The sequence below is a fragment of the Somniosus microcephalus genome, chromosome 14 (assembly GCF_052327205.1).
Source record: "Somniosus microcephalus isolate GS21.2 chromosome 14, FLI_Smic_1.0, whole genome shotgun sequence".
Lineage (NCBI taxonomy): Eukaryota > Metazoa > Chordata > Chondrichthyes > Squaliformes > Somniosidae > Somniosus > Somniosus microcephalus.
The window spans coordinates 120,352,048-120,364,614 of NC_141000.1; positions in this window are offsets into that span (position 1 = coordinate 120,352,048).

Genomic DNA, 12,567 nt, shown 5'->3' on the forward strand with positions numbered 1-12,567 from the left:
GGCCATTTAGGACTGAGATGAGGAGAAATTTCTTCACTCAAATGGTGTTCATCTTTGGAATTCTCTACCCCAGAGGGCTGTGGAGGCTCAGTCGTTGAGTATATTCAAGACAGAGATGGGTAGATTTTTGAATATTAAGGGAATCAAGGGATATGGGGATAGTGCAGGAAAGTGGAGATGAAGTAGAAGATCAGCCATGATCTTATTGAATGGCAGAGCAGGCTCGAGGGGCCGAATGGCCTACTCCTGCTCCTATTTCTTATAAGAACATAAGAAATAGGAGCAGGAGTAGGCCAATCGGCCCCTCGAGCCTGCTCCGCCATTCAATAAGATCATGGCTGATCTGATCCTAACCGCCAATCCACTATCACAGAACCATCTCCTGAATCTAACAGAATTAGACACACGAAATAGGAGCAGGATCAGGCTACACGGCCCCTGGGCCCGCTCCGCTACCCACAGGGCCATGACCGATCCGAACCTAGACTCATGTCCAAATTCCTGCCCGCTCCCCGTAACCCTTAATTCCCTTTACTTCTAGGAAACTGTCTATTTCTGTTTTAAATTTATGTAATGATGTAGCTTCTACAGCTTTTTGGGGCAGCATATTCCATGGACCTACCACCCTCTGAGTGAAGTAGTTCCTCCTCATCTCAGTTTTGAAAGAGCAGCCCCTTATTCTAAGACTATGCCCCCTAGTTCTAGTTTCACCCATCATCGGGAACATCTTCCCCACATCCACCCGAACCAACCCCTTCACAATCTTATATGTTTCAATAAGATCGCCTCTCATTCTTCTGAACTCCAATGAGTAGAGTCCCAATCTACTCAACCTCTCCTCATATGTCCACCCCCTCATCCCCGGGATTAACCGAGTGAACCTTCTTTGTACTGACTCGAGAGCAAATATGTCCTTTCTTAAGTATGGACACCAAAACTGTACGCAGTATTCCAGGTGCGGTCTCACCAATACCTTGTACAACTGAAGCAATACCTCCCTATTTTTATATTCTATCCCCCTAGCAATGAAAGCCAACATTCCATTGGCCTTCTTAATCACTTGCTGCACCTGCATACTAACCTTTTGAGTTTCGTGCACCAGGACCCCCAGATCCCTTTGTACTTCAGTACTTTCCAGTTTCTTGCCATTAAGATAATAACTTGCTCTACGATTTTTCCTGCCAAAGTGCATAACCTCACACTTTCCAATATTGTATTCCACCTGCCAAATCTCTGCCCACTTGCTTAGCCTGTCTATGTCCCCTTGCAGGTTTTTTATGTCCTCCTCACTCACTACTTTCCCTCCCATCTTAGTATCATCTGCAAACTTTGATATGTTACACTCGGTCCCCTCCTCCAAATCGTTAATATAGATTGTAAAGTGTTGGGGACCCAGCACTGACCCCTGCGGAACACCAGTAGTTACTGATTGCCAGTCTGAGAATGAACCATTTATCCCAACTCTCTGCCTCCTGTTAGATAGCCAATCCTCTATCCATGCCAGAATATTACCCCCAATCCCGTGATTTTTTATCTTAAGCAATAATCTTTTGTGTGGCACCTTGTCAAATGCCTTTTGGAAGTCTAAATACACTACGTCCACTGGTTCCCCTTTATCCACCCTATACGTTACTTCCTCAAAGAACTCCAGCAAATTTGTCAAACATGACTTCCCCTTCATAAAACCATGCTGATTTTGTCCTATTAAATTATGATTATCCAAATGACCTGTTACTGTCTCCTTAATAATGGACTCCAAAATTTTACCTACCACAAATGTTAGGCTAACCGGTCTATAGTTTCCAGCCTTCTGTCTACTGCCCTTTTTAAATAAGGGTGTTACATTAGCAGTTTTCCAGTCTGCCGGGACCTTTGCCGAGTCCAGGGAGTTTTGGAAAATTATTACCAATGCATCCACAATCCCTACCGTCACTTCCCTCAAGACCCTAGGATGTAAGCCATCAGGTCCACGTGATTTATCCACCTTGAGTCCCATTATTTTACCGAGTACCACTTCCTTAGTGATTTTGATTGTGTTTAGCTCCTCCCCCCCTTTAGCCCCCTGTTTGTCCAGTGTTGGGATATTCTTAGTGTCTTCTACTGTAAAGACTGATGTAAAATATTCATTCAGTGTTTTTGCCATCTCCATATTTCCCACCATTAATTTCCCGGTCTCATCCTCTAAGGGACCAACATTTACTTTAGCCACCCTTTTTCTTTTTATATAACTATAAAAACTCTTACTATCTGTTTTTATATTTTTTGCTAATTTACTTTCATAATCTATCTTCCCTTTCTTAATCAATCTTTTTGTTATTTTTTGCTGTCTTTTAAAGTTTTCCCAATCCTCTATCCTCCCACTAGATTTGGCTACCTTATATGCCCTTGTTTTTAGTCGAATACTATCCTTAATTTCTTTACTTAGCCACGGATGGCTGTCTTTTCTTTTACACCCTTTTCTTCTCAGTGGAATATATATTTTTTGGAAATTGTAAAATAACTCCTTAAATGTACACCACTGATCATGTATCGTCTTACCCTTTAATCTATTTTCCCAATCCACTCTACTCAATTCCGCTCTCATACCTTCATAGTTTCCTTTATTCAAGCTTAGCACGCTTGTTTGAGATCCAACCTTCTCACCCTCTAGTTGAATATGGAATTCAACCATGTTATGGTCACTCATTCCAAGGGGATCATTTACTAGGACATTTTTAATTAATCCTGTCTCGTTACACAGGACCAGATCTAAGGTTGCTTGCCCCCTGGTCGGTTCAGTTACATACTGCTCAAGAAACCCATCCCTAATACACTCAATGAACTCATCCTCAAGGCTGCCCTGCCCAATTTGATTTGTCCAATTAATATGATAGTTAAAATCCCCCATAATTATAGATGTTCCCTTATTACAAGCCTCAACTATGTTCTTATTATCAAGCTCATCTGCTTACAATCATCTTTCCTGCTATGAGCAACGCCACAAGAGAGCTGCTACCATATGTAGATCGATCCATTGATCCAACTTAGTAGAAATACACTTAATACATTGGTTAAAGACAGAGCCTGTTTTGATATATATCCAGCTAACACCGGACCCCTGTGCTCGCTGACCTGCATTGGCTGGATTTTAAGATTCTCATCCTTGTTTTCTCCATGGCCTCACCCCTCCCTATCTCTGCACCCGCCTGCAGCCCACCAACCCTCCGCGATCTCTGCGCTCCTCCAATTATGGCCTCTTGCGCATCCTTGATTTTCATCACTCCACCGTTGGCGGCCGTGCCTTCAGCTGTCTAGGCCTCCCTAAACCTCTCCATCCCTCTCCTCCTTTAAGTCGCTTCTTAAAATCTACCTCTTTGACCAAGCTTTTGGTCGCCTGTCCTAATATATCCTTGTGTGTACCAGTGTCAAATTTTGTCAGGTAATGCTCCTGTGAAGGACTTTGGGACGTTTTCACTATGTTACAAGTGCTATATAAATGCAAGTTGTTGTTGCTTCGCAATTGGTGCTCAGCGTGGTAGAGCAATTGGGATAAACTATACTTCACAAATTTCCCCAGATCACCTGTGCCATCTCCTGATCCTCACTGCTGAAGGAAACGTTCCAAAAGTGCATTTCTCCAGACCAGGCGATGGAACAGGTTCCAGTTGGGTGGGTTTCCCTGGAACATCAGGAGAAGAGATCATCGAGATGATCTGTGGTCCTCCTGGACAGAGCGTGAGACTTAGATGATAGGTTTTTTTTTTTAAAAAGACAGCATTGTGCCAATTGATAGTGAGCGGCTGGTGGAATATAGGCCAATACATCAGGATTCTCCTCTTCAGGATAAAGAGCTTGGTCAGATATGATTCATGAAGTGAGCTGTAATGACCAACAGAAAGACAAGTGCCTGTGAGGCTCGTGTCCTGCAAATTGACTGGTAAGGTAGGGCCACTGATTCGATTTGTCAAGTCCGGGGGTATTGATGGAGCAGTTCACCGTGCGTAACCGACAAGCAAGCTCAGGCTTAAACCTTATTTTTTTCCTCTCTCTGTTAGGTGAGGCTTGGATTGGCCAATCATGCAGCATCAATCATCACCGGACCCCTTGATGTGTACAATTTCTGTTTAATAGACAAAGTGCAATTTGATGTATTTTATGTGACAAAAGCCGCAGCCACTGCATGCGTTTCAATTATATCTCACACTGCTTCCATTAACCCCCTACTGACATTTTCAAAACATAGATTTCTAGTATTTGAGAGGGCCGGGCGGGAAAGGAAAATAAAGTTTGCGGTACAAATTAAAATGCAAGGGCCGCTGAGATGTCTCTGCCTTTGCTTTATTTTGTGCGACAGTTGCTGTTTTAATTGCACTTGGAATTCACGTTCAATTCATGCAACGTTTAAAAAAAAAATTGCACCTCTGAGTGGAGTCTGGCCCAGCGGGAGCGTGGACCGGAGAATGATCCGGGGGGGCGGTTAGCGTCCCCGATACACTGGAAACTAAGAAGCAGCGCCACAATGGCGTACTCGCCAAAGCCTCGCATTGGTGCAATCATTGAGCCGATTGGTGGAAGGGGGAGTCTTCAGAAATGTATCCCTCTTTGTATTTGCTTTCCTAATGTTTCCTAATTCTCATCATCCTCCTCCTCAACCTCCTCCTCAACCTCCTCCTCAACCACCTCCTCAACCTCCTCCTCAACCTCCTCTTCAATCTCCTCCTCAATCTCCTCCTCAATCACCTCCTCAACCTCCTCCTGAACCTCCTCTTCAATCTCCTTCTCACCCTGCTCCTCAATCTCCTCCTCAATCTCCTCAATCGCCTCCTCACCCTCCTCCTCAAACTCCTTCTCACCCTCCTCCTCAACCTCCTCCTCAACCTCCTCCTCAACCTCCTCCTCAACCTCCTTCTCAATCTCCTCTTCAAACTCCTCCTCAAACTCCTCCTCACCCTCCTCCTTAATCTCTTCCTCAATCTCCTCCTCAACCTCATCCTCACCTTTCTCCTCAATCTTCTCCTCACTATCCTCCTCAAACTCCTCCTCAATCTCCTCCTCACCCTCCTCCTCAATCTCCTCCTCACCCTCCTTCTCACCCTCCTCCTCACCCTCCTCCTCAACCTCCTCCTCAACCTCCTCCTCAAACTCCTCCTCACCCTCCTCCTGAATCTCCTCCTCAATCTCCTCCTCACCCTCCTCCTCACCGTCCTCCTCACCCTCCTCCTCAATCTCCTCCTCAACCTCCTCCTCAATCTCTTCCTCAATCTCTTCCTCAATCTCCTCCTCACCTTCCTCCTCAATCTCCTCCTCAACCTCCTCAATCTCCACCTCAATCTCCTCCTCAATCTCCTCAATCTCCTCATTGCCCTCCTCCTCAATCTCTTCCTCAACCTCCTCAATCTCCTCCTCAATCTCTTCCTCAATCTCCTCCTCACCCTCCTCCTCAATCTCTTCCTCAATCTCCTTCTCAATCTCCTTCTCAATCTCCTCCTCAATCTCCTCCTCACCCTCCACCTCACCCTTCTCCTCACCCTTCTCCTCACCCTCCTCCTCACCCTCCTCCTCAATCTCCTCCTCAAACTCCTCCTCAATTTCCTCCTCACCCTCCTCCTCAATCTCCTCCTCAACCTCCTCCTCAATCTCCTCCTCAAACTCCTCCTCACCCTCCTCCTCAATCTCCTCCTCAACCTCCTCCTCAACCTCCTCCTCAAACTCCTCCTCACCCTCCTCCTCAATCTCCCCCTCAATCTCCTCCTCACCCTCCTCAATCTCCTTCTCAATCTCCTTCTCACCCTCCTCCTCACCCTCCTCCTCAATCTCCTCCTCAATCTCCCCCTCAATCTCCTCCTCACCCTCCTCAATCTCCTTCTCAATCTCCTCCTCAATCTCCTCCTCAATCTCCTCAATCTCCTCCTCAATCTCCTTCTCAATCTCCTTCTCAATCTCCTTCTCAATCTCCTCCTCAATCTCCTCCTCAATCTCTTCCTCAATCTCCTCCTCACCCTCCTCACCTTCCTCCTCAATCTCCTCCTCAACCTCCACCTCAATCTCCTCCTCAATCTCCTCCTCAATCTCCTCATTGCCCTCCTCCTCAATCTCTTCCTCAACCTCCTCAATCTCCTCCTCAATCTCCTCCTCAATCTCTTCCTCAATCTCCTCCTCACCCTCCTCCTCAATCTCTTCCTCAATCTCCTTCTCAATCTCCTTCTCAATCTCCTCCTCAATTTCCTCCTCATCCTCCTCCTCAATCTCCTCCTCAACCTCCTCCTCAATCTCCTCCTCAAACGCCTCCTCACCCTCCTCCTCAATCTCCTCCTCAACCTCCTCCTCAACCTCCTCCTCAGCCTCCTCCTCAAACTCCTCCTCACCCTCCTCCTCAATCTCCCCCTCAATCTCCTCCTCACCCTCCTCAATCTCCTTCTCAATCTCCTTCTCACCCTCCTCCTCACCCTCCTCCTCAATCTCCTTCCCAATCTCCCCCTCAATCTCCTCCTCACCCTCCTCAATCTCCTTCTCAATCTCCTCCTCAATCTCCTTCTCAATCTCCTTCTCAATCTCCTCCTCAATCTCCTCAATCTCCTCCTCAATCTCCTCCTCAACCTCCTCCTCAACCTCCTCCTCAACCTCCTCCTCAATCTCCTCCTCAATCTCTTCCACAATCTCCTCCTCAATCTCCTCCTCAATCTTCTCCTCCTCACCCTCCTCCTCAATCTCCTTCTCAATCTCCTCCTCAATCTTCTCCTCCTCACTCTCCTCCTCAATCTCCTTCTCAATCTCCTCCTCATCCTTCCCCTCAATCTCCTTCTCAATCTCCTCCTCATCCTTCCCCTCAATCTCCTCCTCACACTTCTCAATTTCCTCCTCAAATTCCTCCTCAATCTCCGCCTCCTCTTCCTCCTCCTCCTGTGCTGCCTTGTCCTCTGCCGCCTCCTCGTCCTCCTGAAGGTTCTGACTTTTACATGGGCCAGACTCACAGGTACTACCTGCACCTCATCTCATCTAGGTGATTAGGCAACATGTGCTAGCCTAGTATCAGTGGGCTATTGCACTGTGGAGAGCATCTCTGCCGAGCTTGATCCTGCTTTCACCTGGTACACACAGAAACACTCTAGTCTCTTGGACTCAATATCCTTCCTTTGAAGACAATGCCCCAGATGACCAATGCCACACACAGTAACAACACAATCTCTTCTTTGATTTTTACTCTTTCAATCTGCTAACAAGAGGGGGAGAGGAGAAGAATTTTTTTGTTTTACGCAGCGAGTATTTGTGATGTGGAATGCGCTGCCTGAAAGGGCGGTGGAAACAGATTCGATAGTAACTTTTAATAGGGAAATGGGTAAATACTTGAAAAGGAAAAAAAAAATAATTGCAGGACTTTGGGGAAACGAGCAAGGCGGGTGGGTGGAACTTTTTGGATAAGTGTTTCAAAGAGCCGGCACAGGCACGATGAGCTGAATGGCCTCCTTCTGCGCTGTATGATTCTATAATTGAATGCCGCTGGACAAGGTAAGGCGAGAAATCAGCCAGGATTCCCACTCCTGTTTGCTATTTAGTGACCCCTGTCAGAAAGTGCCCATGGATGTAAGCTGAGGAGAGGATCAAGTTTAGCTTGGATAACCTTCTTGAGCTAGTCGCTCCTGCTGGGAAGTCTGTGTGTTAGGATGCAGGCAGGAATGGGCTTGGCTGTGAGGTCCCCTGAGGTCAAATTGCCTGTCCCCCTCGTCCTCCTCCCTCCTACCCTCCTCGGTCTCCTCCTTCCCCTCCTCCTCCACCTCATCCTCCTCCTCCACCTCTTTCTCCTCTTCCTCCCCCTTGTCCTCCCTCTCTGCCTCCTTCTCCTCGTCCTCCTCCTCGTCCTCCCTTTCTTCATCTTCCTCCTCGTCCTTGTCCTCCTCCTCATCCTCCCTCTCCTCATCCTCCCTCTCCTCATCCTCCTCTTCTTCCTTGTCCTCCTCCTCATCCTCCCTCTCTTCATCTTTCTCCTCTTCCTCCTCCTCTTCCTCGTCTTCATCCTCCTCTTCCTCGTCCTCCCTCTCCTCATCCTTCTCCTCTTCCTCGTCCACCTCCTCGGCCTCCCTCTCCGCCTCCTCCTCTTCCTCGTCGTCCCTCTCCTCCTCTTCTTCCTCGTCCTCATCCTCCTCCACCTCCTTCTCCTCTTCCTCGTCCTCCACCTCCTCCTCCTCCTCTTCCTCCCCCTCGTCCTCCCTCTCTTCATCATCCTCCTCTTCCTCCCCCTCGTCCTCCCTCTCTTCATCCTCCTCCTCTTCCTTCTCCTCGTCCTCCCTCTCCTCCTCCTCCTTGTCCTCCTCATCCTCCTCCTCACCCTCCCTCTCCACCTCCTTCTCCTCTTCCTCGTCCTCCTCCTCTTCCTCCTCCTCCTCGCCACACATGAATTGGGTGATCGAATCTTTAAACACCTTTAAACAGTATGAGAAAGAAAGAAAGATCATGCATTGAGAGAGCGTCCTTCGTGACCTCAGAATGCCCCGAAGCGGTTTACAGCCAATAAATACTTTTGATGTGTAGTCACTATTGTAATGTAGGAATTGGAAAAGGGAAAAATCAAACGCAGCATGATAAGTAAAGTGTTCAGCACTATGTCAGCAGGTAGAGACAATTTTATAGTGCAGATGGCAGAATGGAGTGCACCTATATTGCTGCATGTTGGCAGCTGTTCTTGAATTACAGTTAGAGCCGATGTTCTCTCTCAGCAATCGGGAAGGTACTGCACAGGCCTCTCACAAGCTGTCCGTGCTCAAGATACCGATGGCTGCACAGCAAATTTAAAGGCACCAAGCACAAAAAAAAATAATTTAGAGGGAACATTGGTTAGAACTGAACATCTTCAGGCTTTTCCCCCCCCCTCCCAGTGCGTCATGTAACAATAGATCTCAAAAGTAACTCCTTTCCTTATCAATGTTTTCAGGCTAGTTGTCACTGCGCCTTCAGAAATTTGCAGCCGTGTTCAATAAATAACTATTCAGTTCCTTTTAGAACATAAGACATAAGGGCATAAGACGTAGGCACAGGAGTAGGTCATTCGGCCCCTGGAGCCTGCTCCGCCATTCAATAAGATCATGGCTGATCTGATCTTGGCCTCAACTCCACTTCCCTGCAGGTGTTCTCCATCCTACACAGCTGGTTAGTGTTCGGTACTGAGCATGTGGAAACAACAACAACAACTTGCATTTATACAGCGCCTTTAACTTAGTAAAACGTCCCAAGGCGCTTCACAGGAGTGATTATCAAACAGAATTTGATGCCGAGCAGCATAAGGGGAAATTCGGGCAGGTGACCAAAAGCTTAGTCAAAGAGGTAGGTTTTAAGGAGTGGCCTAAAGAGGTAGGTTTAGGGAGGGAATTAAAAACAAAAATGCATGTGTTCATGGGATGTGGGCATCGCTGGCAAGGCCGGCATTTGTTGCCCATCCCTAATTGCCCTCGAGAAGGTGGTGGTGAGCCGCCTTGAACCGCAGAGGGCAGTTAAGAGTCAACCACATTGCTGTGGGTCTGGAGTCACATATAGGCCAGACCGGGTAAGGGCGGCAGATTTCCTTCCCTGAAGGACATTAGTGAACCAGATGGGTTTTTACAACAAAATGGTAGTTGCATGGTCACCATTACTGATATACTAGTTTTTTTTAAATTCCAGATTTAATTAATTGTATTTAAATTTCCCAGCTGCCTGTGGGGGGATTTGAATTTGCATCCTCCAGATCATTAATCCAGGCCTTTGGATTACTAGGCCAGTAACATAACCACTGTGCTACCGTACCAAATTACAGAGCTGTAGCGGTTCGTGTAGATCGCCACTAAATAAGAGAGTTTGACTTCGACGAACTATTAACAAGTTGTTTATTTACAGGAACAGACTAATTACATCAGGTAAGATGGCAGGTAAGATGGCTGACTGTAGGAGCACTGTGGTATAGGTCTTGTCCCAGCGGGGACTCCACGAGGACTAACTAGAAGTTTCCCAGCTCAACTGTCAGCAGGTTCCGAGCTCAACTGCCAGCAGGTTCCGAGCTCTACTGTTGGAAGGTTCTGAGCTCTGACATCATGACGTCAGAGTACGGGAGAGAAGCCTGAGTATAGTAACAGACACATACAGTAAGGTAAGTTAAAGGGAATTATGTATCTCAATGTAAGGGACAACCAGCGGTACCGCCACATAGGCCCCCCCCAGAATTCGCTTTAACGAAAGTCCAAGGATGAGATGGTCTGACGAGCTGGTGGTCACGGCGGTCGTGCTGTCTCGACTTGGTAGGTGAGGTCTGAAGATGCTGCTCGTGAGCGGATCCTTACGCGCGTCGTGGCGAATAAAACGTATCCATCAGGCGAAAGACCGTGGAGATGTACGAAACAGCAGGCTTTGTCAGAGTGACGGGCAGGTTGGGCGGATGCGGGCGATGTCTCCGTTGATGTTGAAACAAGTCCTTGTTCCGACGAACTCTGCAGGAACGCCGACGGGCGATCCAGAAGGACTTGACAGGCGAGGTCGGTGAACTCGCCGACAGGTGAGCGAAACCTTCGGGAGGCTGGAACGCACGGAACGGTGCGTGCCATAGTGCTATGACGATAACACAACGGAGGGTGAAGAGTTGCTGCGTTGACCAGTGATCGGTGAGGCCAACAACTTTCACGTGGCTGATCGCGGCCGCAGGATGCCCGTTGGACCCGTCCTCTATGTGTGCAGCTTCAGTAGATGTTTGCGTTTGTTAAAGGGAAAACTGGAGAAAGGGCGGCAACGGTCCAGGTTGTTGTTGTTTTCTGGAGGGGTCAACTCTGCCTGGAGGGCGGCAACACTTGTAGTTGTTGTAGATTTAGGAGAAAACAGCCGTGAGGGCGGCAACGCTTTTCGTTCGCACCGAAACTTGTAGTAGGTAACACAACCAGCAGGATGACGGGCTGGTGCGTCGTCGGCGGGGAAGGAGTCTTTGTTTTTCAGAAGGGATAGGTCCTCGTGGTTCGCAAGGGATGGGTCCTCGTGCGCGAGGAGTGCGTCCTCGTGTTTCGTGGGGGTGAGTCCTCGTGGTATCCCCGCAGGGCGCGCTCCGATCTTGTGTGCCCGAACATGCTGTACCCTGCGCTTGGAGAGATGTATACTTGCTGTTGCTTTGGACATAGAGGCGGACGATCCGTGTGGCGGTAGGAAAAACGAGTACGGGGACCGTAAGCAAGTGCGTGGTCGGCGCCGCATTGATGTTCTCATCGAACGGGGCTTCTACCTTTATAAAGCACGAGGGAGACTGTGGCTCCCTGGATTGCGGCAGCGACAGCAAAATGGCTGGTGCTTCCATGGTGTGCTTTTGTGAAAATTGCTCACAAAAAAACGGGGTCCGGTTGAGTTTTGTCCGTGTCAAACGGGATCTGCTCCAGGCTGCGCTTACCTTGCGAATACGTTCGCAAAGACGGGGTCGCCTTTGGAGGAATCGGTGTTAGGCGGTTGCTGTTCCGTGGTTGTTCGTCGGTTGTGCGTCGGTCGTCTTGTGGGAAGACGAGATTCAGGCTACGCGTTGCTGCCGTGAAAATCGTTCACGGATACGGGGTCATCAATTGTAGTGTTGGAATTGATGAGCTCCCGTACTCATGTCGTTGGGTCACCAATGTAGCGGTTCGTGTAGATCGCCACTAAATAAGAGAGTTTGACTTCGACGAACTATTAACAAGTTGTTTATTTACAGGAACAGACTAATTACATCAGGTAAGATGGCAGGTAAGATGGCTGACTGTAGGAGCACTGTGGTATAGGTCTTGTCCCAGCGGGGACTCCACGAGGACTAACTAGAAGTTTCCCAGCTCAACTGTCAGCAGGTTCCGAGCTCAACTGCCAGCAGGTTCCGAGCTCTACTGTTGGAAGGTTCCGAGCTCTGACATCATGACGTCAGAGTACGGGAGAGAAGCCTGAGTATAGTAACAGACACATACAGTAAGGTAAGTTAAAGGGAATTATGTATCTCAATGTAAGGGACAACCAGTGGTACCGCCACAGAGCTTTGATCCTAGACTGCTGAAGGCAAGGCCACCAATGAGGGAGCGATGAAAATCAGGGATGCACAAGAGGCCAGAATTGGAGGAGCGCGGAGATCTGAGGGTTGTGGGGCTGGAGGAGGTTACAGAGATAGGGAGGGCGGGACGAGGCCATGGAGGGTTTTGAAAACAAGGATGAGAATTTTAAAATCGCGGCGTTGCCGGACCGGGAGCCAGTGTAGGTCGGCGAGCACAGGGGTGATGGGTGAGCGGGAGGGAGCTGGTGCAAGTTAAGATACAGGCAGCAGAGTTTTGGATGAGCTCAAGTTTACGGAGGGTGCAAGGTAGCAGGCCGGCCAGGAGTGCGTTGGAATAGTCGAGTCTGGAGGTAACAGAAGTATGAGTGAAGGTTTCAGCAGCAGATGAGCTGAGGCTGGGGCGGAGACAGGCGATATTACGGAGGTGGAGGCGCGCGGTCTTGGCGATGACAAGAATACAGGGTCGGAAACTCAACTTTTATCACAGCTTCAGAATTTGACAGACACGCTGACAGAAAAAAAGAGAGATAAAAGACAGAAAAATACGAAGAAAAAAAAACAAAATCAGAAAATCTAAAGGT